The sequence below is a fragment of the Pongo pygmaeus genome, chromosome 3 (genome assembly GCF_028885625.2).
Source record: "Pongo pygmaeus isolate AG05252 chromosome 3, NHGRI_mPonPyg2-v2.0_pri, whole genome shotgun sequence".
Classification (NCBI taxonomy): Eukaryota; Metazoa; Chordata; class Mammalia; order Primates; family Hominidae; genus Pongo; species Pongo pygmaeus.
Window position 1 is genome coordinate 107,342,866 of NC_072376.2, and position 21,964 is coordinate 107,364,829.

Consider the following 21,964-nt stretch of genomic DNA (forward strand, 5'->3'; position numbering starts at 1 on the left):
TTTCATTTTATTCTGTATTCCTTCATATATGTGTATATCTCTTTTGCCTGGGTCTTGAGAGTTATAGGTAGTATAGTGCTGTGATTAAGATAAAGGATGCTGCTGCTAAGGTGGCTTCAAATCCCAGTCCTGCTGCTTGCTAGCTGGGTGACTGAGGGTAAGTTATTTAATCCCTCTGTGTCTCAGTTTTCTGATGTGCAAAATTGGGGTAATAATATTACTTGCTTACCTCTCAGAGCTGTTATGAGGATTAAATTGATAATACATGTAAAGTACTTAGGACAACGTGTGGTGCATATCTACATTCATTGTCAAGTATTTGAAGGCTGATTAGAATTTGCTATTACTGGTTTCATCAGAGAGTATTTTCTGACTCAGTATGATGTTTGTATTTGGCCAAGAATGGAGTCTTCCTTTGGTGTATTCCATCCATCCTCTGCAAGATTCTAGAATACCTGTGCTCAGACACTGTGCTCAGCTACCTAAATACTAACTATTAGTGAAGATCCAGGTCAAGCCTCCTATGTTATCCTTCTCTTATAGTCAGAGCAAAGACATGGTCCCTGAACATACAAAACATATATGACCAAACTAGATTGCAAACTTCTTGAGGTTAGAGAAATTAGGCTTTATGATATTTTTTATCATAGAACTGAGAAAAAAGAGATTACCCAATAAACACGTGGTGATTTTAAAATTATGGTTATAGCTAATCCATTTTCCAAAAGAGAAATTTAGAAATGATGATATAGGTCAGAGTAGATTGATGGTGTTTGCAGTTTCAGTTGTGCATTTAGTTAATAGAATGGAAGTAATCAGAGGTTTTACATTGTGTATTCTCTGAACTTTGTTTGAATGAAATATTACCATCCCAAGTCTGAGTTTTATTCAGGTGGTGAATAATTTGTATTTACTGATTATTTGACTTTAGTTGTAAGGAAACTATAGATTTCAGTAGAAATAATAATAGTAGCAGCCAACATTACATAGTGCTTACTATATGCCACACAGTACCTGTCAACCAACACCTAATCTTGACTTTGAAAAGCCTTTAAAAAAAAAAAAAGACACAATGACTTGGGAGATTCCAAATTATTACTGATTTTTTTTTGTTTTTTTTGAGATGGAGTCTTGCTCTGTCACCCATCTGGAGTACAGTGGCACGATCTTGGCTCACTGCAGTCGCATCTCCCAGGTTCAAGCGATTCTCCTGCCTCAGCCTCCTGAGTAGCTGGCACTACAGGCATGCGCCACCATGCCCGGCTAATTTTTTGTGTTTTTAGTAGAGGCGGGGTTTCACCATGTTGGCCAGGCTAGTCTCGAACTCCTGACCTCAGGAGAGCCACCTGCTTCCCAAAGTGCTGGGATTACAGGCATGAGCCACTGCGTCCAGCCCCAAATTTAAATATAAATTTTGGAAACATATTTCTTAATGAAAGATTTTCAGTTTAAAAGGTTTGTGTTTAGGCCAGGCATGGTGGCTCATGCCTGTAATCCTAGCACTTTGGGAGGCCAGAGGAGGTGGATCACCTGAGGTCAGGAGTTTGAGACCAGCCTGGCCAACATGATAAAACACTGTCTCCAATAAAAATATAAAAAAATTAGCTGGGCCGGGCGTGGTGGCTCACGCCTGTAATCCCAGCACTTTGGGAGGCTGAGACGGTTGGATCATGAGGTCAGGAGATCAAGACCATCCTGGCTAACACGGTGAAACCCCGTCTCTACTAAAAACACAAAAAATTAGCCGGGCGTGGTTGCGGGCGCCTGTAGTCCCAGCTACTCGGGAGGCTGAGGCAGGAGAATGGTGTCAACCCGGGAGGTGGAGCTTGCAGTGAGGATCGCGCCACTGCACTCCAGCCTGGGGGACAGAGTGAGACTCCATCTCAAAAAAAAAAAAAAAAAAAAAAAAATTAGCTGGGCATGGTGGTGGGTGCCTGTAAATCCCAGGTACTTGAGAGGCTGAGGCAGAAGAATCGCTTGACCTGGAGGCAGAGGTTGCAGTGAGCTGAGATTGCGCCACTGCACTCCAGCCTGGGCAACAAGAGTGAGACTCGTCTCAAAAAAAAGGTTTGTGTTTAATTGAGTGCTCATGGACATAAGGAAGGGAACAATAGACACCGGGGCCTACTTGATGGTGGAATGCGGGAGGAGTGTGAGGGTCAAAAAACTACCTATGCTTATTACCTGGGTGATGAAATAATATGTACACCAAACCCTACGACACACAATTTATCTGTAGAACAAACCTGCACGTGTACCCCTGAAACTAAAACAAAAGTTAAAAGGAAGTTTGTGTTTAATAGAAATAGTGCTTCTAGCCATTTCACCAGCCTCGAAGTGGTTCTTGAGTATATCAGTCGAGGGTAGTCACCACCAGAGGTAAAGTGGGATAGTGAACACTGCTCTTGGCAACAGAGTGGTGAATAACAGTGCTAGGATTTTCTTTTCTACCAGGCTGTTCAAAGTGAAAGGTGAAGAAAATAGCCCTCTGTATTTAGTTTGCAGTTGCTATTTGGTTTCTAATTTAGGTTGTGTATTTTCCTTTAATGTTTCATTTTGACATAATATATTTTAAAATGTACTTTTCTTGTGGACACAATTTTATGATATGATTTTTCTTAAGTTCTAGGCGGCAATGTGGCTGCGTTTTATTTACTTGAATCGTATGTGATGGGAACCAGACTCAAACTTATTTCAGAAATAGTGTTAATTATACAAATGAAAGAGGCAGATATCTTTTGGTTCATCTGCACATTTCAGAGTTGCTCCTGTGGTGCATTCCTGAAACCGTATCTGAATAAGCACAACATCTTCTAATGCCAGTAGATATTTTATACTTGCCTGTTGGAAGTTACATTTCGTTAAATGACTACACAATAATGTGTGGTTGTCAGAACAGCATTCAGTACACAGGTAGCTAGTATCTGGTAATGGGGTTAAAAGTAATGGAAGATTCCAATAGACATGATGAATTTTAAATTGTTCCTTTATTATACATTTTAGCTGATATACTATTATTTATAAAACAAAAGAAAACAAAAAGTGGTCTATTAGGTTATGTCTCCAGATAGCAGCATTTTGAGTGGGGAAAATCAAGGGATATGTACTGTAAAGAAACAGTGGTCTCTGGCCTGAGCTTCGACCAGTATAATTACTGGGATTCAGTCTTCAGAAGACCCGTCGTCTGTGCCAGAACCCCAGAATGGATTTTAACCTGTCCCGTTTCAGATTGTCTTCATGGTGGGTGGGAGATAATGGTAGTAGGAGAGAGATGTCAGCATAAAGATTAGGATTAAAAAACCCCGAACTCCAGTTACTAAAAAGTTGACATCAAGATAGTATTTAGAAGATTCTTTAAGGAGGGAAAGGTGGAGGTAGAACAAGGAAGGATTGGGAAGTCATTTTGGATATTAGAGTGACCTGAATTCCATATGAAGGAAATGTTTGTTAGCTGCTGTTTCTAAGCCATATGGTTCTGTATTTTTTTTTATGAATAGATCTTTTGATAAGGGCCAAGTACTTATTAAAAAACAAATTGTATGTAAGTCGATAATTTCTTAGAATTTCTTGTCTGTAGATTAGGGATTCAACTTGGTGATATGAGGTCATTGCAGTTGAAAAAGAGGCACAAGCTTAAGGTAAAAACTTTTAATACCCAATACAATGTAAATGTTATGTAAATAGTTATACTATATTGTTTAGGGAATAATGATAAGGAAAAAAGTCTGTACATGTTCAGCGCAGACACAGCCATCCCTTTAAAAAAAAATTTCAATCTGTTGTTGGTAAAACCCATAGATACAGAGGGCTAACAGTATGTATTTTTGCATTACACATGAAAAAACATTTGAATAGTTTGGTGGTTAAATGGAGGTTTGCTTTATAATTTAGAAATGATACACCTGAATGCAATGATATGTAGGTTTTTAATAATCTTCAAGTTTTTCTTTCTTTCTTTTTTTTTTTCCTGAGATGGAGTCTCACTCGGTCACCCAGGCTGAAGTGCCGTGGTGTGATCGTGGCTCACTGCAACCTCCGCCTCCTGGGTTCAAGCAATTCTCCTGCCTCAGCCTCCCGAGTAGCTGGGACTACAGGCATGTGCCACCGTGCCTGACTAATTTTGTATTTTTAGTAGAGATGGGGTTACACTGTATTGGCCAGGCTGGTCTCGAACTCCCAACCTTGTGGTCTGCCCGCTTCGGCCTCACAAATAATCTTCAAGTTTTATGGATTTATTTTAGATTAATTCAGAAAAAATAAATGTATACTTTAATCTATTAAATATAAGAATATAGAACATAGTTCTAAACACAAACCTGTTTCTTTTTTTTAAATTTTTTTGAGATGGAGTCTTGCTCTGTCACCCGGGCTGGAGTACAGTGGTTCCATCTCAGCTTGCTGCAACCTCCACCTCCCAGGTTCAAGCGATTCTCCTGCCTCAGCCTCCTGAGTAGCTGGGATTACAGGCGCTCGCCGCCACCTCTGGTTAATTTTTTTTTATTTTTAGTAGAGATGGGGTTTCACTGTATTGGCCAGGCTGGTCTTGAACTCCTGATCTTGTGATCCACCTGGCTCAGCCTCGCAAAGTGTTGGGATTACAGGCGTGAGCCACTGCTCCCAGCTGCCGTTTTCTACTTTAAAAATCCTTCAATGGTTCCCATTGCCTCTGGGTGAAATCTAACATTTCTAGCAATGGATCCTCATTTTCAGTTTTTATTTGCTAAGAGGAAAGAACAACAACATGCATTACATAACAGACTCATTGAAAAATGCTTTTTTTTTCGAGATGATGGTCGCATAGGATAACGGTCTTATCAAATATGTTAAGTGGATTTTTTGATTTGTGTCAGGAGTTTTCAGATGCATAGCATGATTTTAGAATATACTACTTAACTGAGTACCCCCCAAGACAAACAAACAAGTACATGTCATAAAGTCTATGCTTATGCCTAAACCTTTGGAATAGAGGTGAATGCATAGATTGTTTGACAACTTTGTATATTGGTGACACTATAAATTCATAGTCCCTAGCTTTCTAGGTGCTGATTGTTGCTGAGTAAAAATTCTGTTTATCCCATATGTTATCTTTCTCATTCCTACTTAGGAGTTATGTCACTGTCCATCTTCTCAAGCTCTCTCCATCAATATATTGCAATCCATTTTCAGAGGATTAACATTTCTCTTCTCTGACCAAGGAAATAGAGGTCATCAGAGACATGCACCAGTTTCTGTGTCGTGTCAACATCCACTTGTATTTCCATATATTGATACTGCCTTTCTTCCTTTCACAGCGTAAGGATCTTCCCCACTCCACCCTGAAACAAGACTCTTTTCCAGTCATATTGTCTGTCTTCTCTCTTTCTTCTCTTTTTCGTCCCTGCTAAACTCCTCCTTTAGCATCTCTTTTCCGGTCCAAAATCCTTCCCTGGTCCAGTGTCAGCCTCTTCCTGCTGCTGTAACTCCCTCTGGAAAAAGGCTGTCTGTGTTCCTTACCACCAATTCATTGCTTTTTTGTTTTTGTTTGTATGTTTGTTTTTGAGTCGGAGTCTCACTGCGTCGCCAGGCTGGAGTGCAGTGGTATGATCTCGGCTTACTGCAACCTCCGACTCCCTGGTTCAAGCGATTCTCCTGCTTCAGCCTCGCAAGTAGCTGGGATTACAGGCATGCGCCACGATGCCTGACTGATTTTTGTATTTTTAGTAGAGATGGGGTTTCATCATGTTGGCCAGGATGGTCTCAATCTCCTGACCTCATGATCCGCCCACTTCGGCCTCCCAAAGTGCTGGGATTACAGGCGTGAGCAACTGTGCCTGGCCTCATTCATTGTTTATTTCACTATAGTCTGTAGCTGGAAATGCTTTCACCAAGTCATTGATGACCAGTGATTTGTCAGATCCATGGACACTTGTTTCAGGCCCTGGCCTGTCTCCTGTATCCAGTAGGGCCCCATATTGAGCACACAATAATATTAGTTAAATGAATAACATTTTTCACTTATCTTCTCCTCTTATTTGTATGACTTTCTCTTCTCTGGGGTCTTTTAGTGGCTCTTAAACATTTGTGTTCTAAAGGTTCCAAGAAACCACTGTCTCTCATTTTAGCATGGTTAACTTTTCTGTGGATAGACACCCCATTCTCAAGCATGCCTCCGGAAGATGCATATATAGCAAGTCTTTCACCTTAAATCTTGACCCTTATTAAAAGGGGTCAACACGTTTGTGTGTTCCATAGACACCTCAAACTCAATATATCCAATTTTACACTCATTTTCAATATCATCAAGCTTGGTTCTTTTAATTTATTACTGATAAGAGGCATCTTTCTGAGTGATATCACCAGATACACAGATGCTTAAACTAGAAATCTAGGAATAGATCATTAATTCTTGTTACATCTACTGTCTTAATTCTGAGTTCTTCTATTCCTCTTTATTCCTCCTACATCTTAGGGCCTCACCTTGGAATAGCCTTAGTTTAGTTTCCCTGCCTGTCTCTCTAATTTTGATTCTGTTTTGTGAGTTTTCTTCTCTTTTTGACTTCATTTAACCTAAAGAAAACATTTTAGAGTTTCCCTGGGATGTATGGAACTTTTTACAATTTCTGAAGCAAATTGAAAATACTGGTCTTTGAACCCTTGGGAAAGCATAAGTTTTCATAACCTTCAAAATGTGATTGACACATTGCCCAATAAATGTTTATTTTTGTGTAATTACTGTATTAAGATTAGTTTTAGTTGCATATTAAGATCACAGTTTCTTTTTTTTTTGGAGACAGAGTCTCACTTCCATCACCCACCCAGGCTGGAATGCAGTGGTGCAGTCACAATTCACTCAGCCCCCTGGGCCCCAGGTGATTCTCCTGCCTCAGCCTCCCAAGTACATGGGACTATTAGGTGTGTGCCACCATGCCTGTGCCCCGCTAATTTTTTTTTTTTTTTTTGTATTTTCAGTAGAGATGGGGTTTCACCATGTTGCCCAGTCTAATCTAGAAGTTTTGGGCTCAAGCAGTTCTCTTGCCTCCGCCTCCCAAAGTGCTGGGATTACAGGTGTGAGCCACCATACCCAGACTTACTTCTTCCTTTTTTTTCTTTTGAGACAGGGTCTCACTCAGTCGCCCAGACTGGAGTGCAGTGGGATGATCTTAGTTCACCTCTACTTCTGCCTCCCAGGCTCAAGTGATTCTCCTGCCTCAGCCTCCCAGGTGGCTGAGATTACAGGTGTGCACCACTGCCACCCAGCTAATTTTTGTATTTTTTTAGTAGAGACGGGATTTCACCATATTGTCAGGCTTGTCTTGAACTCCTGACCTCAAATGATCCACCCACCTCGGCCTCCCAGAGTGCTGAGATTACAGATGTGAGCCTGTTACAGAGGTGTTACGTGTCTGAATGCCTTAATTTTTTATTCAGCAAAAAAGGGGGCTCCCCACTGTCATTGGAGTTGGGTGTGGGGAGACCAAATGAAATCCTATTTCCTTGGAAGGGACCAGTAAGTGTCCTTTGTTTCCAGTGTTGAAGGATGAGCAGGTTTGGACAGTTGGATCTGAGGGAAGGGCCATCCCAGGCAAAGGCAAGGCAAATGCCAGTGCTTGAGGCTGTGAACAACAGAGTGAAAATATTCCTAGATCATGAAAATAAGTGTTTGAATTTAGCATAACACATTTGACTTATTATTAATCAAAGGTGTTGCACAGGATGAGTATTTATGTTCACCTAATCACTTTATAACATATATATCATCTAAAGTATTCCCAGTTTGGTAGACTACAGCATGAAGGCTTAAATGTTGTGGCTTAATTTCTTCTGTAACTGCTAGTTTCTTCTATGGCACTGCTTATTTGCATGGTAGTGTGTGTCTCCATAGAGTCCTCATTCAACAGTTAAATGTTAGAGTGCTCTGAGGACAGGGCTTAAACAGTCAAAAACTATTTCTTCAATTTCTCTAGAACCTCTTTTTTAAAATTAAACTCCATGATTTGTTTGAATTAAATTTTACTATCACACACACACACACACTCTCTCTCTCTCTCTGCTTTAAAGGAAGAATAATAATTTGTATTTCTACTTGTCTATTTCTGATTTTTGTTTTACTCTTTCTGAAATGTCAAAGATAAAACTTCCATGAGGTTTTTAAAATCTAGAATTATCATTCATATATTGTATGAAAACAATTTTACACTTCTTTTTCTTTAAACCTTTTCCGTTATTTTACTAAGCACCAGAAGAAAGTCAGATATTTCCTGTGGTGCTAAAATTTCTTCCAGATCACATGCTGAAATACCTTTTTTCTTTTTTCTTTGAGGGTTCTCTTAAATGATCAAATGTAGACTTTTAAGTGTATATGGCCAGCTCTTTCATCTGAGCTACTTTGTCTAAATATTTATGCTATTCAGATAACATGTATCTTCAATATTCAGCTTTGCATATGGGCTATACTTCAACCCAATAGTATTCCTTTTTCTTCTTTTAAGTTTGACTGAATTAGAGGTATGTTCCATCCATGTTAAATGGGTTCAAAAGACGTACTTGAATTTGAAATACTCCTGTTCATTATAAAATAAAATGTGACTGTGTTTCTAAGTATGCAGTTTTTATAATCTATAACATTTTAATTTGTTATTTTCCCTGAGATCATGTAAGCATTTCTTTTAAAAATTTAGTTTTTATAAAATGGCTCATGTTTTATGTATGTTTGGCCCTTATTTTTTCTAAAGATGCAAAGCTGAATGGTTGTAAGGAACAGAGGCACCACTTTCCCCGTTGAGGCCTGGTCAATATTTGAATACTTGTGTGCAGCATAACAAATATCTTTTAGACTGAATACATTATTAGTGGTACTTTCAAGGGATATTTAGCAGACTTTATGGGTAATAGGGTTGAAAATCTATGTAGTCAGTAGATTTACAAAGTTATACTAGAGAAGAAGTTGCGAAGGAAGTTAGGTTTTAAGGAAAATTTATCTTCATGTTCTAAATGGCCTTTTAAAATTCTATTTTTATAAACTCTGATCAGTCTTAACTAAATTTTGCGTTTAAACTTTTGGATAAAAGTCATGTTACAGGGGTTCTTGCAATGTGAACTTCGTGCTGTATTTGGGCTTGTTTTTATGATTTTCTTGCACTAAACTTGGAATGCACTCTTGAAGAATAGGTTTTTGGCTCTCAAGGACCTTCGTAGTCATACACTAGCTCTTAATCACTGTGTCTGTGGAGTGTCTTGCTGGTTGGAGCTCTCAGTGAATTGACTTCCCTTTCTCTCTACTTCCTGCCAAGATTTTTTGAAATGTTTTAATGAAAGAGGGAGAGAGAGAGAGAGAGAGAGGAGAGAGAGAGAGAGAGTTTTACCACTTGTGGTAGAGAACATCTTTACTTGGTTATGCTATTTGCCATGTGATGGTTATGGAGTTACTGCTATAATAGAAACTGTCAGCTCTAAGTTATCAGTGCAAGTTTTGGATTAATAGCATCCTTAGCTTTTATTTCCCTCAGTCCTCTTGCTCATTTCATTATGCCTTAGAGAATGGAGAATTGGGAATAATAATAAATGATTTAGTGTTCTACTGTTTAATTTGACTTTTCTTGAGTATGTTAGACTTAACCTGAAAGTTTTGGTTGTGATGGGTTTACATTCTCTGTGGGTTTGGTAGTCTTCAGCAAAAATTAGCCTCTTAGCACAATGAATTGATAATTGCCTAGCATTTAGTCTTGCGTTGGATTCTGACTTCACTCTGGAAGCAAAGATGTTACAAAGAAGGTTACCCTGCCACAGAGTTTGGAGTTTCCCACGTTAACGTTGGAAGATGTCTTTTGGTAGGCTCTTAAACAATTATGGAGCTGTGGAAATAGCCTTAGGTGAGGAGCTGAACATCCCAAGTTCTCAAGTGCACTCTGTTTATTGAATTACAGACACTTATCTGTAAATGATGATGTTTTTTTGGCGGGGGGGTAAGAGGTACTTTGTTAAATGCTTCGTGTGCATTATGTTATTTAATTCATGTAGTAAATTGGAGGCAGGCATTATCCCAATTTTACAGATGAGAAAACCAGGGGTTAGAGAAGTTAAGCAGCTTGCCCAATGTCACACAGCCAGTAAACATAAAGCTAGAATTCATACCTAAGGACTGCCTGACTCCAAGACCTGTTTCTTTGCTGCTCTGCATTCTGCTATATGTAAAGTACTGTGTGCTTATTATGAGGATTAAATAAGCTAATGTGTACATCCTTTGTAAAGTAAGATATTAGTCTTGGTATGGTAAAAATATGGACATGTTTGGAACATGGAACTGTTACTAATCTTTTCTGCTATTTTAAGGCTTCACATGCATTTCATAATTTTATATATAAGTATTTTACACCTTCAAGATTGTTAATATGTTTTCAATGTCATGTTTCTTGATTTATGAAGTACTCATGTTATTCTTTAAAAACCCTTTCTAAGAAGGAAGGAAATCTATATCCCCTCTCCCCACATATTCCATGGATTTTTGTTTTGAAAAGAAAAAACTTAATTTTACATCAGAATCTTTAGAATTTTTTGGACTCTAGAATTTAATAATTGGTTATATTGTTCACTTACAATTTCATACTAGAGAATAAGATCTTCAATATTCCATTATTTTAAAAGATAATACAAGGTAAACACATACAGAAAAGGTTTGATTGCTCCAGTAAGGATACTGAATAGTCAAACAATTTTCAACAACTTAGTTTACTATCTATATATACAAGCTATTTTGAGTGTTGATGCATTACTTAAATACTTTAAGGCCTTCCTTAGTTTGTATGCATTGCTGAAATACCCCAAGGTTTGATTCTAGAATGCTCGAAAAATTTTAAATTGCAAAAGGAAAACAAATGAATGCTTACTCATGTTGTAACACTTTTCTGTAATTTACCTCAATTTCTAAGGTTGTACCTTTTATTCAGGTTAGGAATAGGTTTTAAGTACTCTTGATTCCAAGTAATTTGTTTAATTGTCTTAATGCTATCTTTATAATCATTTTAAGCTGTGGCACTCTTGTGAGCGAGTGCCCAGGAGCTGGAAAATTGACATCCAGGCAGTGAGGTCTGCTTTCTCTTACCGGCCCCCTGGCATTCTCTGTGACCTCAGAAAGCACTTTAAAAATCTTTTAGCTTCTATAGCTTTGAAGGCAAAGCCCTAGAGTATGGCTTGGAAATTCAGAAAAAAAATGATAATTTAAATAGAGATAAATGTAAATATTTGTAGACAAAGCTTTCAAGTGCAAACTGGTTTTAAATATCCTCTAAACATATAAAAATATTTTCAAAATCATTTTTTAAACCCAGAAGCAATAGAGTATAAAAGCCCCTATCAATAGCACATATTTAGTGATGATTGCAAGTATTTGTTTGAAATATAAATTTTGAAATTCTAACCTTTGATTAAAGTAGCAGTATGAATTTTTAAACCTTTTCAGATGAGAAATTAGAAATTTTGTCTTCATATTTTATAAGAATTGATGAATCTGCTGGGTTTTTGTGATATTTAAGATTTTTCTTTTATTATCAAAGAAAAATGCTGGATGCCAGTGGAGCATGCCTGTAGTCCCAGGTACTTCGGAGGCTGAGGTGGGAGGATCACTTGAGCCTGTGCCACTGCACGCCAGCCTGGGTGACTGAGCTAGTCCCTGTCTCAAAAATAAACAACAGCCAATTTCAAGTGTTTAATATATCCCCATGTAAATATTCAGCAGTAAAAGATGGTTATCTGTTTTGCAATTACTTACATAATGCTTTCTGTGAGTATAAAACTGAACTTTAGATGTGAAAGTTGTACGAGGCAATTTCTGCACCTAAGAAGTTTTAGAGTGAAGAAATTTCAGTTTGATACAATTTAAAGGTAATGTAATCACACTGGGTTTGAAGGTTTTCTAGGATATGTCTTTATGGGAAACCCAACTGATTCAGCTGCCTGTAGGGCCCCCAAGTACAACTTCACATTTGCCTGATGTGCCTGGACTATATCTAGAAATATTCTATATGATTTTTTTTTTTTTGGCCATAAGCCAGACTTCCTGGGTCAGCATTGAGCAAAACTTGTAACAGGTGTCTGACTACTTCCTCTCACCTCCGGTCCATATGGTCAGAGCTTTACTTGTTCTGTGACTTCGGATACTCTCCCTTAAGTACTGACCACCTTACTGAACGACCCTCAATTTGCCTTTCTAGTTTTATCTGAGTTACTCTTCTATTAGGTGGTTGTTTACCTGAATTTTTGCTTTTTTCCTTCATCGTTTGGAGATGACTTTTTGCAGATTGAATCTTGTACCAGGATTTTCCATCTCTGTTTCTGCTTTGATAAATCTTACCCATACTTCAAGGCTGTGAATTCTTTTTTTTTTGAGACGGAGTTTCACTCTGTCGCCAGGCTGGAATGCAGTGGCACGATTTCAGCTCACCTCAACTTCCGCCTCCTGGGTTCAAGCGATTCCCCTGCCTCAGCCTCCCAAGTAGCTGGGACTACAGGCGTGCACCACCATGCTCAGCTAATATTTTGTATTTCTTTAGTAGAGATGGGGTTTCACCATGTTGGCCAAGATGGTCTCGATCTCCTGACCTCGTGATCTGCCCACCTCGTCCTCCCAAAGTGCTGGGGTTACAGGTGTGAGCTGCCGTGCCCAGCCCGACCATGAATTCTTACTTCTATCTTCCTGTGTGTTATGTGTCTTATTGCATTTAAAAAATTAATGTAAAATACATGTAACATAAAGTTTACTATCTTAACCATTTTTAAGTGCTGTTCAGCTGTGTTAAGTATATTCACATTATTGTGCAGTAGATTTCCAGAACTTTTTCATCTTGCAGACCTGAAACTCTGGATTAAGCCACAAGCCCTATTTTCTTTTCTTCAAGTCCCTGGCAGCCACCATTCTACCTTCTTTCTGTTCGTTTGAGCTTGATTACTTTAGATACCTCATGTAAGTGGAATCATACAGTGTTTGTCTTGTAGTGACTGGCTTATTTTACTTAGCATGATGTCTTCAAGGTTCATCCATCTTGTAGCATGTGACAGGATTTCCTTCTTTAGGCTAAATATTTTATATATATGTGTGTGTATATGTGTGTATATATATATATATACACACACACACACATACCACATTTTGTTTTATCCATTTATCTTTCAATGGACATTTGGGTTGTTTTCAGCTTTTTACTATTGTGAATAATACTGCAGTGAACATGGGTGTGCAAATATCTCTTTGAGATTCTGCTTTCAATTCTTTGGATTATATATCCAACAGTGGAATTGCTGGGTCATATAATTCTATTTTTAGAATGAAAAGTGTTGCTATAGTCTTATTTTTGACTTTTTAATTTGACTACCACAGCCATACTGCTTTCAGTCTTCTCCTTTAAGCTTGTGTCTCTTTTTGTTTATGTTTTGGAAACTATGGAAATCATGGAGAATATATAAATATAGAAAAATATATTTTATATCTAATTAAAATCTAATTGTGATTTATAAATTTTAGTAGAAGAGGGTATTGGTGATGTGAATACTAACAAAAGGCTATAGAAATCTGATTATCTTTTGCTTTCTATTTTTTAGTAAGTAAACTTCATTAGAAAAATGTATAGATCAAAGTCAGTTTATATATTAACTCTTAAAATCTGTGGCTATTGGCCAGGTGCAGTGGCTCATGCCTGTCTGTAATCCCAGGACTTTGGGAGGCCAAGGCAGGTAGATCACTTGAGGTCAGGAGTTCAAGACCAGCCTGACCAATATGGTGAAATGCGGTCTCTACTAAAAATACAAAAAATTAGCCGGGCATGGTGGCGGGCGTCTGTAGTCCCAGCTGCTCTGGAGGCTGAGGCAGGAGAATGGCGTGAACCCGGGAGGCAGAGCTTGCAGTGAGCTGAGATTGCGCCACTGCAGTCCAGCCTGGGCAACAGAGTGAGACACCATCTCAAAAAAAAAAAAAAAAAAATCTGTGGCTAGCATTTAAGTATCAAAATTGTTGCACTAAGTAACATCCCCAGACTGTAAGTCTAGTAAGACTTAGTATTTGCTTCTTTTTGGAAAGATACCAGAGAAACATCATATGGTGTCTGTAATTCTGTTATATGGAATATTATATTTTCTCTTATTCATAAGCTAGGAGCTCAAACGTTAGAACTTTGAGGTGCTATAGTAAAAAGTTAGAACTTTGTTAAAAATTACACCAAAAGTTAGAACTTTGAGGTGTTCTTGATCTCTGCTACAGTGCTATAATGAAAACCTGTAATACTGTTTTAACAATTTGAACTGGTTCTTAATAATCATGGGAAGATGTGCTTTATTTTTGGTATATCTTTTCTATTAATAATAACAAATGAGGCTGGGCGTGGTGGCTCATGCCTGTAATCCCAGCACTTTGGGAGGCCGAGGTGGGCGGATCACGAGGTCAGGAGATCGAGACCATCCTGGCTAACACGGTGAAACCCCGTCTCTACTAAAAATACAAAAAATTAGCCAGGCGTAGTGGCATGCACCTGCAGTCCCAGCTACTTGGGAGGCTGAGGCAGGAGAATGGCGTGAACCTGGGAGGTGGAGCTTGCAGTGAGCCAAGATCGCGCCACTGCACTCCAGCCTGGGCGATGGAGCGAGACTCCGTCTCAAAAGAAAAAAACGGAAGAACTGTAATCCCCCCCATCCCCCAATTCCATTATGTATTACCATGATTCTGCATTTGAACTGGTAAATAATAATAAACCTTTCTCAAGCCACAAATAGCAATTCAGTTTTTGTCTCTTTGTTGACAGGGTGGAGTTCAGCCTACTCTTTCTTAGATGTGAAAGGAAAGGAAGGTCGTTTCATGCCTTGTTGATAAAGGTAAGTTCATAGTAATTATTAAATAATTTGAGATGTTTGGTAGGCATCGTCACTGCTTTTTGACATTCTGACTTTGTGGTATGCTGAAGTTAACAGAAAGATAATACATTTTATAAGATGAATGGAATCTACAGTTGTTCCTTTAGTTATCAGTAAAAACACATAAGATAAGGAAACTGGTGTAAATCAGCATGACAAAGTGGATGTGGATTTGTTCTATAATGAGAAAGTAACTTGTGCTTTTCATTTGAAATGTTGGCCTACACACTTAGTCTGTTCCTCAAACATTTACATACTTGGTAATAACCTTTTACCAACCATTGCTGATATCATCACGATAACATGTTCAGGTTAATACAAACTAGATTACAAAATTAGGCCATTTGAAAGCAAATCCATCCATTATACTTTTCATGCTGATAGTTCTAGTTGGTGTCACTCATTTTAGAGGGCAAATGTGAAACAGGTGGTGTGGACTTCAGAGGCCCTACCTCTGACCCACGTATATTAGTGAACGTTAACTTGGAGACTCTTTTCTAAGCATTTGCTCTTATTATAGCTATTTTTATAGTGTGCTACAGTGTTCAAATGCTATTACGAATGCTTTAAATGAATTCAATTTGTTCTTCACCAGTCTGTGAAAACTGTTCTGTTAATATTCCCATTGTATAGATGTTAAAACTGAAGCATTGGAAAATTAAGAAAATTGCCCAGGATTATGTAGTAAGTGGTAGAGTTGGAATTACATTGAGACCTCCTGATCTTTACTTCAGTGCTATACTGAAAACCTATAATACTATTTGAACAATTTGAACTGGCTCATAATAATGATGGGAGGATGTGCTTTACTTTTGATATATCTTTTCTAATAACACATGAACAAATGTAGGATGAATACATGTTACACTTCTTAATGGGTTTGACTTTACTCCAGTGAACTCTATCAAAAATTTTTGTACTTTAAATCCTTATAAATCTACTCAGTAAAGTTTTCAGAAACTTACTTTTGCATATTTATAAAATATTTCATTGCTTGCTTAAAAATAACCATATTAAAAGATGGTAGCATAATTTTAATTAAGAAAGCAGAAATAATGTACTTTACAAGTATTAGCGTTACTCCTTTCGGGGCTGTAAACACAATATATATTTTTTTCCCCTGGCTAAGTGTTGTGAAGTTAAATTTTCAGCATAGTAAGTTTCAGTTGGGGCACATATTATGCCACTGTGCGTAAAAACTCACATTGATTCACGTATCAGAATCATAGAATTTTCTTCATGGAGAGAGATGGTTGGGGAGTAAGCCAGAAATAATTGGTCTTGATTTGGGTTGCTGTCTCTTTCCAAAGGTTAGCATCTGAAGTGTGGGGCAGGGCATCAGGAACCTTCCTACCAGGGTGAGGGGTTTGGAAAAGGTTTTGTTCATTTTTGAGTCATGCTTCCAGTTGTTGATGGGATCAGAAATTAACCCCAGAGGAAAGGGGCCTTTTACCAGGAGTTGGGATGGGGTTAGAGAACCAGTCAGATGGTTTGGCCTTAGGGTTGGCATTTCCTGTTAGTGAACTGAAGTAAATCGGAAAGCAGAGAAAACCACTGCCTGTGCACTAGGCTCTGCAAAGAGAGAGCGAGCGGGTGCCTACAGGCACCTTTCTCTGGAAATACGTTTTAGGATTAATTTAGATTAATCTAGATCCTACATCCCCTACCCCCAGTAGGAATTATAATGTCTGTTTTTTTGAAGATTTGCCAGAACAGTGGGAATAGCTCAGCAGGTAAATTAAGTTTTTAAACTATAAGAAAGTGAGGCCAAGGAAAGTAGAAACTGAAATGCAAACATATTTTTCCAGAGATATCAACTATCAAATACATTGAGATACATTTTATATATGTCTAGAAGTATATTTATTGATAATAGAATAATTAAAACAGTATTTTTATTAGTGAAAATAATCTATGCTTATTAGACAAATTTGGTAGCAAAAGGTAAATTACACTACTTCAATAACAGCACTTTTATATTTCCTGTGTTTGTGTGTGTGCACGTGTGCATGTGTGTGTGTATATGCATTTAAATTGGAATTGTATTGCCTATATTGATGAATGGTCTTATAAAAAAAATTGTAATGGCTCTACCATCTTGTATCATCTTATATTTTATTATTTCAGGTTTTATTTCTAGGATACATTCCTGACAGTGGAATAATTAGATCAAGGAATGAGAATATTTTTAAAGGCTCTTTAAGCATATTGCAAAATTACTTTCAGCAATGCTGTATGACTAATATTTGTTTCAGGAGCATAGAGGGGACTGGTTTCCATTGTTTTAATATGCTATTTTTTAATTCCTTCTAAGGTTTCTTAAAAACCAAAATTGCAACAAATTTAGTTTAAAGATACTAGGTTTTTATTAGCAATTCATGAATCAGTAGCATCTCATCTAAACATTTAGAAAAGGTGCGCCCATGAGCTGAGCAGAGGACGTTATTTTTATAGGCCAGAAAGGGCTGAAGAAAGCAGAAACAGGAAATGAAAAGCGAATTGGTCATTTCAAAGTAACTTTCCTTATAGAATTAAAACAGAGAGGACTTTCTTGTTACACTGGCCCAGGTAAACTAGGCTCCTCCTCATTGGCTGCTGTGCATCTCCTAATTTTTTTTCTGAAAACAGGCCCATTTCAAAGTTCAGTTTGATTATGTGGCTCCCAGCCACATAATGACTGCATTCTGAGTGACTCCATTTTGGTCTTGTCTGGTATATAGGGCCTAGTGCAGAAGCTCAGTCCAAACCAGTGGCCTCCCATACATTTCATTTAATGGGTTCTGCCTTTTTTTTTTTTTTTTTAACTTCTGATATGCTTATTAGGCATTTGTATTTCATCTTCTGTGAGTTCCCAGTTCATGTGTTTGCCAGTTTGTCGATTACAGTTTTAGTTTATTACTAATTTGTATGACCTCCTTATGTAATTAAGATGATCAGCTCTTTGACTGTCATTTATATCTAATATTTCTACCATTTATTTACCCTCTATTTTAATGAATTTATTGCAGTATAGCAGTTTCACATTGCATATGCAGGCAGGTTTAATAGATTTCTTCTTTTTTGTTTTTATTCTTTTTTTATTATACTTTAAGTTTTAGGGTACATGTGCACAACGTGCAGGTTTGTTACTATACATGTGCCATGTTGGTGTGCTGCACCCATTAACTCGTCATTTAGCATTAGGTATATCTCCTATTATAATTTCTTCTCATTTCCAGATTTAGAAAAATGACAATTTAAATAGCAAAAATAGATGAGTTATGTGGTATGTTTCTGGATCTATTTTGTCATTCACTCTTCCTAACAATCTTAGGTAGTGATTGTAAATGAGGAATCTAAGGCAAGGCAAGATTGAGTAACCTATGTAAGATAATCCAGCAAGTAAATGGTGGAGCTGGTATTTGAACTGGTCATATGATTGTAAATCCTATGCTCTTTAGCAGTACCTTATACTTCCTGGTAGAATAGAACAGAACAAGGGACTCTTAAAATGTTTAAGGTATTAATGAAAAGTGTCAAGGAGAGCATTTGGATTTATTTCAGTGTGTAAATTTGATTCTTTGGGAGGTCAAGGCAGGAGGAATTGCTAGAGCCCACAAGTTTGAAACCAGCTTAGGCAACATGGCTAGACCTGGTCTCTATAAAATTTTTTTTTAAAATTAGCCAGGTGTGCTGGGGTGTGCCTGTTGTCCCAGCTACTCCAGGAGGCTGAAGCAGGAGGATCACTTGAGCTCAGAGGTTGAGGCTACGGTGAGCTGTGTTAGTACCACTGTACTCCAGCTTGGGTGACAGAGCGAGACCCCGTCTCAAAAATAAATAAAAATAAAAATAAATAAAATACATTTGATTCTTATTTTTCTAGTATCCGGTGATTTTTCTTTTCCTGTTGTTTGGTCCAGGAGATCTTTAAATTTTTTCCCCATTATTATAGAATTAGAAGTAGAAAAATATTTTGTTTAATAACTATATCTCATGATATATTTGTATCATTAAATTGGTGTGCATATGGGCAAGACTATACTACACAGTGAAAAATCAGTTTTTAATACAAAGTTTGATACTTTAAAAGAAAAAAAACAATGTATACTGAAAATACTGTGGTTATACCAACCATATGGATTGTTTGGAATTCCTAGACTAAATTTGAATTTAATTAGTTATAGATTTGTTATTTGTGGTATTCATCCAGTATCTAAGAGAAGTGATTATCATAACAAAATATTTTTATGGAACATCTTATTATATACAATGACAATAATACAAATTATTATTATTTTATTCATAATTTTTGACTTTTTAAAAAACATGCAACATGCTGCTAAGTAAATGTGTGTTTCTCATTTACTAAAAAATAGAATTTTCCTAGCAGGATGGCCCTAGAGCTGAAGAATTATATATCTTTGGTTGGTTCTCATTCATGAATTGGCAGAGTTTCAGAGTACTGTACTTCTAACTTGTCTCCATAAATTCAAGGCAGGACAGCAAATATGCCCTAAAAACAATGCATTAAAATGATATATTTTTATTTTTACTTTTTATTTTACTTATTTTGAGACAAGGTCTCCCTTTGATGCCTAGGCTGGAGTACAGTGGCACGATCATAGCTCACTGCAGCCTCAACCTCCTGGGCAGCAGTCCTCCCACCTCAGCCTCCTGAGTAGCAGGGACTACAAGCACACACCACCACCTCGGAGTAATTTTGTTTTGTTTTTCTGTAGAGATGGGATCGTACGGTGTTGCCCAGGCTGGTCTCGAACTTCTCAGCTCAAGCAGTCCTCCTGCCTTGGCCTCCTGAAGTACTGGGATTACAGGCATGAATCACTGCGCCTGACCATTAAATTTTTTTTTTTTTTTTTTTTTTGTTTGAGACAGTTTCACTCTCACCCAGGCTGGAGTGCAGTGATGCAATCATGGCTCACTACAACTTCCGCCTCCCAGGTTCAAGCGATTCTATGCCTCAGCCTCCCAAGTAGCTGAGATAACAGGCGTGCCACCACGCCCGGCTAATTTTTATATTTTTAGTAGAGACAGGGTTTCACCATTTTAGCCAGGCTGGTCTTGAACTTCTGATCTCAAGTGATTGGCCGTCCTTGGCCTCCCAAAGTGCTGAGAGTATAGGCCTGAGCCACCGGGTCCAGCCCTAAAGTATTTTAATCAACTTTTAAAGTCAGAAAATTCTTGTGTGTGGAAAAGATGCAACATCATAATTCTAAAGTTTTACCTTGCATAATATTTTGCCATTTTTTATTGTGGCAAAATGTGTATACCATAAAATGGACAATTTTAACCATTTTCAAGTATGTAGTTCTGTGGCATTCAGTATGTTTACATTCTTGTACCATTACCATCATCCATCTCCAGAACATTTTCATCTTCTGCAACTGAAACTGTACCTTCTAACTCCATTTTCCAGTCCCCTCAGTCCCTGGCAACCCCCATTCTGCTTACTATCTCTGTGAATTTGGCTGTAACATTACTATTGTTGAAGGATATAGGGCCTCTCCCCCACAAACACATGCCTATTTAGAAGAATGTTTCTTGTTTTGGTTTTGGTGTTTCCTCATGAATAGATTCAGGTCGTGTGTCCTCGGCAAGTTACTGCATAGGTGATCTTCAGCAGAAAAATTTGGCAATGAGAGGAGCTGGGTTCAAGTTCTAGGCTGGGGCAAGTGTTTAATATTTCAACTTTTTTTTTTTTTTTTGCAGTCCACTCTGTCACCCAGGCTGGATTGCAGTGGTGTGATCTCAGCTCACTGCAACCTCCACCTCCCAGGTTCAAGTGATTCTCCTGCCTCAGCCTCCTGAGTAGCTGGGAGTACAGGTGTGTGCCACCACACCCAGCTAATTTTTGTATTTTTAGTAGAGACGGGGTTTCATCATATTGGCCAGGCTGGTCTCAGACTCCTGACCTCGGTGATTCTCCCGCCTTGGTCTCTCAAAGTGCTGGGATTTACAGGCATGGGCCACTGCACCTGGCCTAATATTTCAACCTTTCTAGGCCTTTTTTTCTTCAGCCATAAAATAAGGCTATTGGTTTCACCTCATCTGATGGCTAAGCTGCCTTTTAGCTCTAAAAATAATCTTTGTTAATTTGGCTGAGCTATCCTATAGTGGTTTATAAGTGAAAGGAAAGACTTAGGGATAAGACAGTGTCTCAACCCTGGCTATGCACCTGACTAAATTAATGAGGCTTTGGAAAATACCCGATTCTCATCTCTGAAAGATTGTGATTCTGGATTTCAAACTCAAGAATGTGTGAAAAGCTGTGTAGGGAATCTAATGGACAGCCAGTTTGGAAATACTGGCATGAAAAAGGTTCCTATGCTACTGTCCCCCTCACTCTTTTTTTTTCTTTTGTTTTTCCATGGAAGGATTGAGGAGGATGACATCTTTCCATGGATTTTTTAATTAAAAAAATTATTTCCCCTTCCATAGAGGAATATTTTCTTCATAGCATTCAGAGGGAACATGATAGTCTTTTGTGTTTTTTCTCTTCTAGGATGCAAGAACAATTCTTTCACTAAATATATTTTATGTTTTCATATGGGAACAAGTATAGCTTTGCCTTATCTTGGAAACAAGAAACTTTTTCTCTCGTCAAAGTTTAGCTTGAGAGTGAGGAACAGGGGTAGAAATAACATAAATATTTAGCTGAAAATTGTGATTTTGCCTTTCACCTCTGGTGGTGGTGTTTGGTATAGCTGCCTTCTACTGTGCTAAGCCCTCAGCATATGTTGTTTCATCTTATCTTGTCAATAACTCTTTAAAGCAGAGGAGATTTTATAGTCCTCTTTTTGCAGATGAAGAAAATCAGAATCAGAGACTTTACTTACCTGATGCAGGTTAAGCCAGCTAGAATTGGTAGGGTGGAGATTTGAATTCAGGTCAGTCTGACTTATAGTACTTTTGAAAGATACAGTGTTTGTGATTTTCATAGGGAGGGTCTTCAGATCTCCTTCTGGACCATGGGATAGAAGTAGAATTAATTGTTTTTTGTAAAGATTGTTTATCAGTTTTCGTGATTTCAAATGTAGGAATTCATGGTTTACAACATTATCATTGCTCTGATTTGGTTGGCAGTGCAAACTGATTC

General features: G+C 37.8%; 1 protein-coding gene across 6 annotated transcripts in view; it reads left to right on the forward strand.

Moving 5' to 3' along the window:
* BMPR1B (bone morphogenetic protein receptor type 1B) overlaps positions 1-21,964 on the forward strand; it is a 399,677-nt gene that overhangs the window by 97,792 nt on the left and 279,921 nt on the right. For 3 of the 6 annotated variants that reach the window (XM_063663922.1, XM_063663921.1, XM_063663925.1), the window contains exon 2: positions 14,763-14,832. The exons of the other annotated variants lie outside the window; for them this stretch is intronic. The gene's annotated coding sequence lies outside the window, so the exon portion shown is untranslated. The remainder of the gene's footprint in view (positions 1-14,762; positions 14,833-21,964) is intronic. 6 annotated transcript variants of the gene reach the window in all.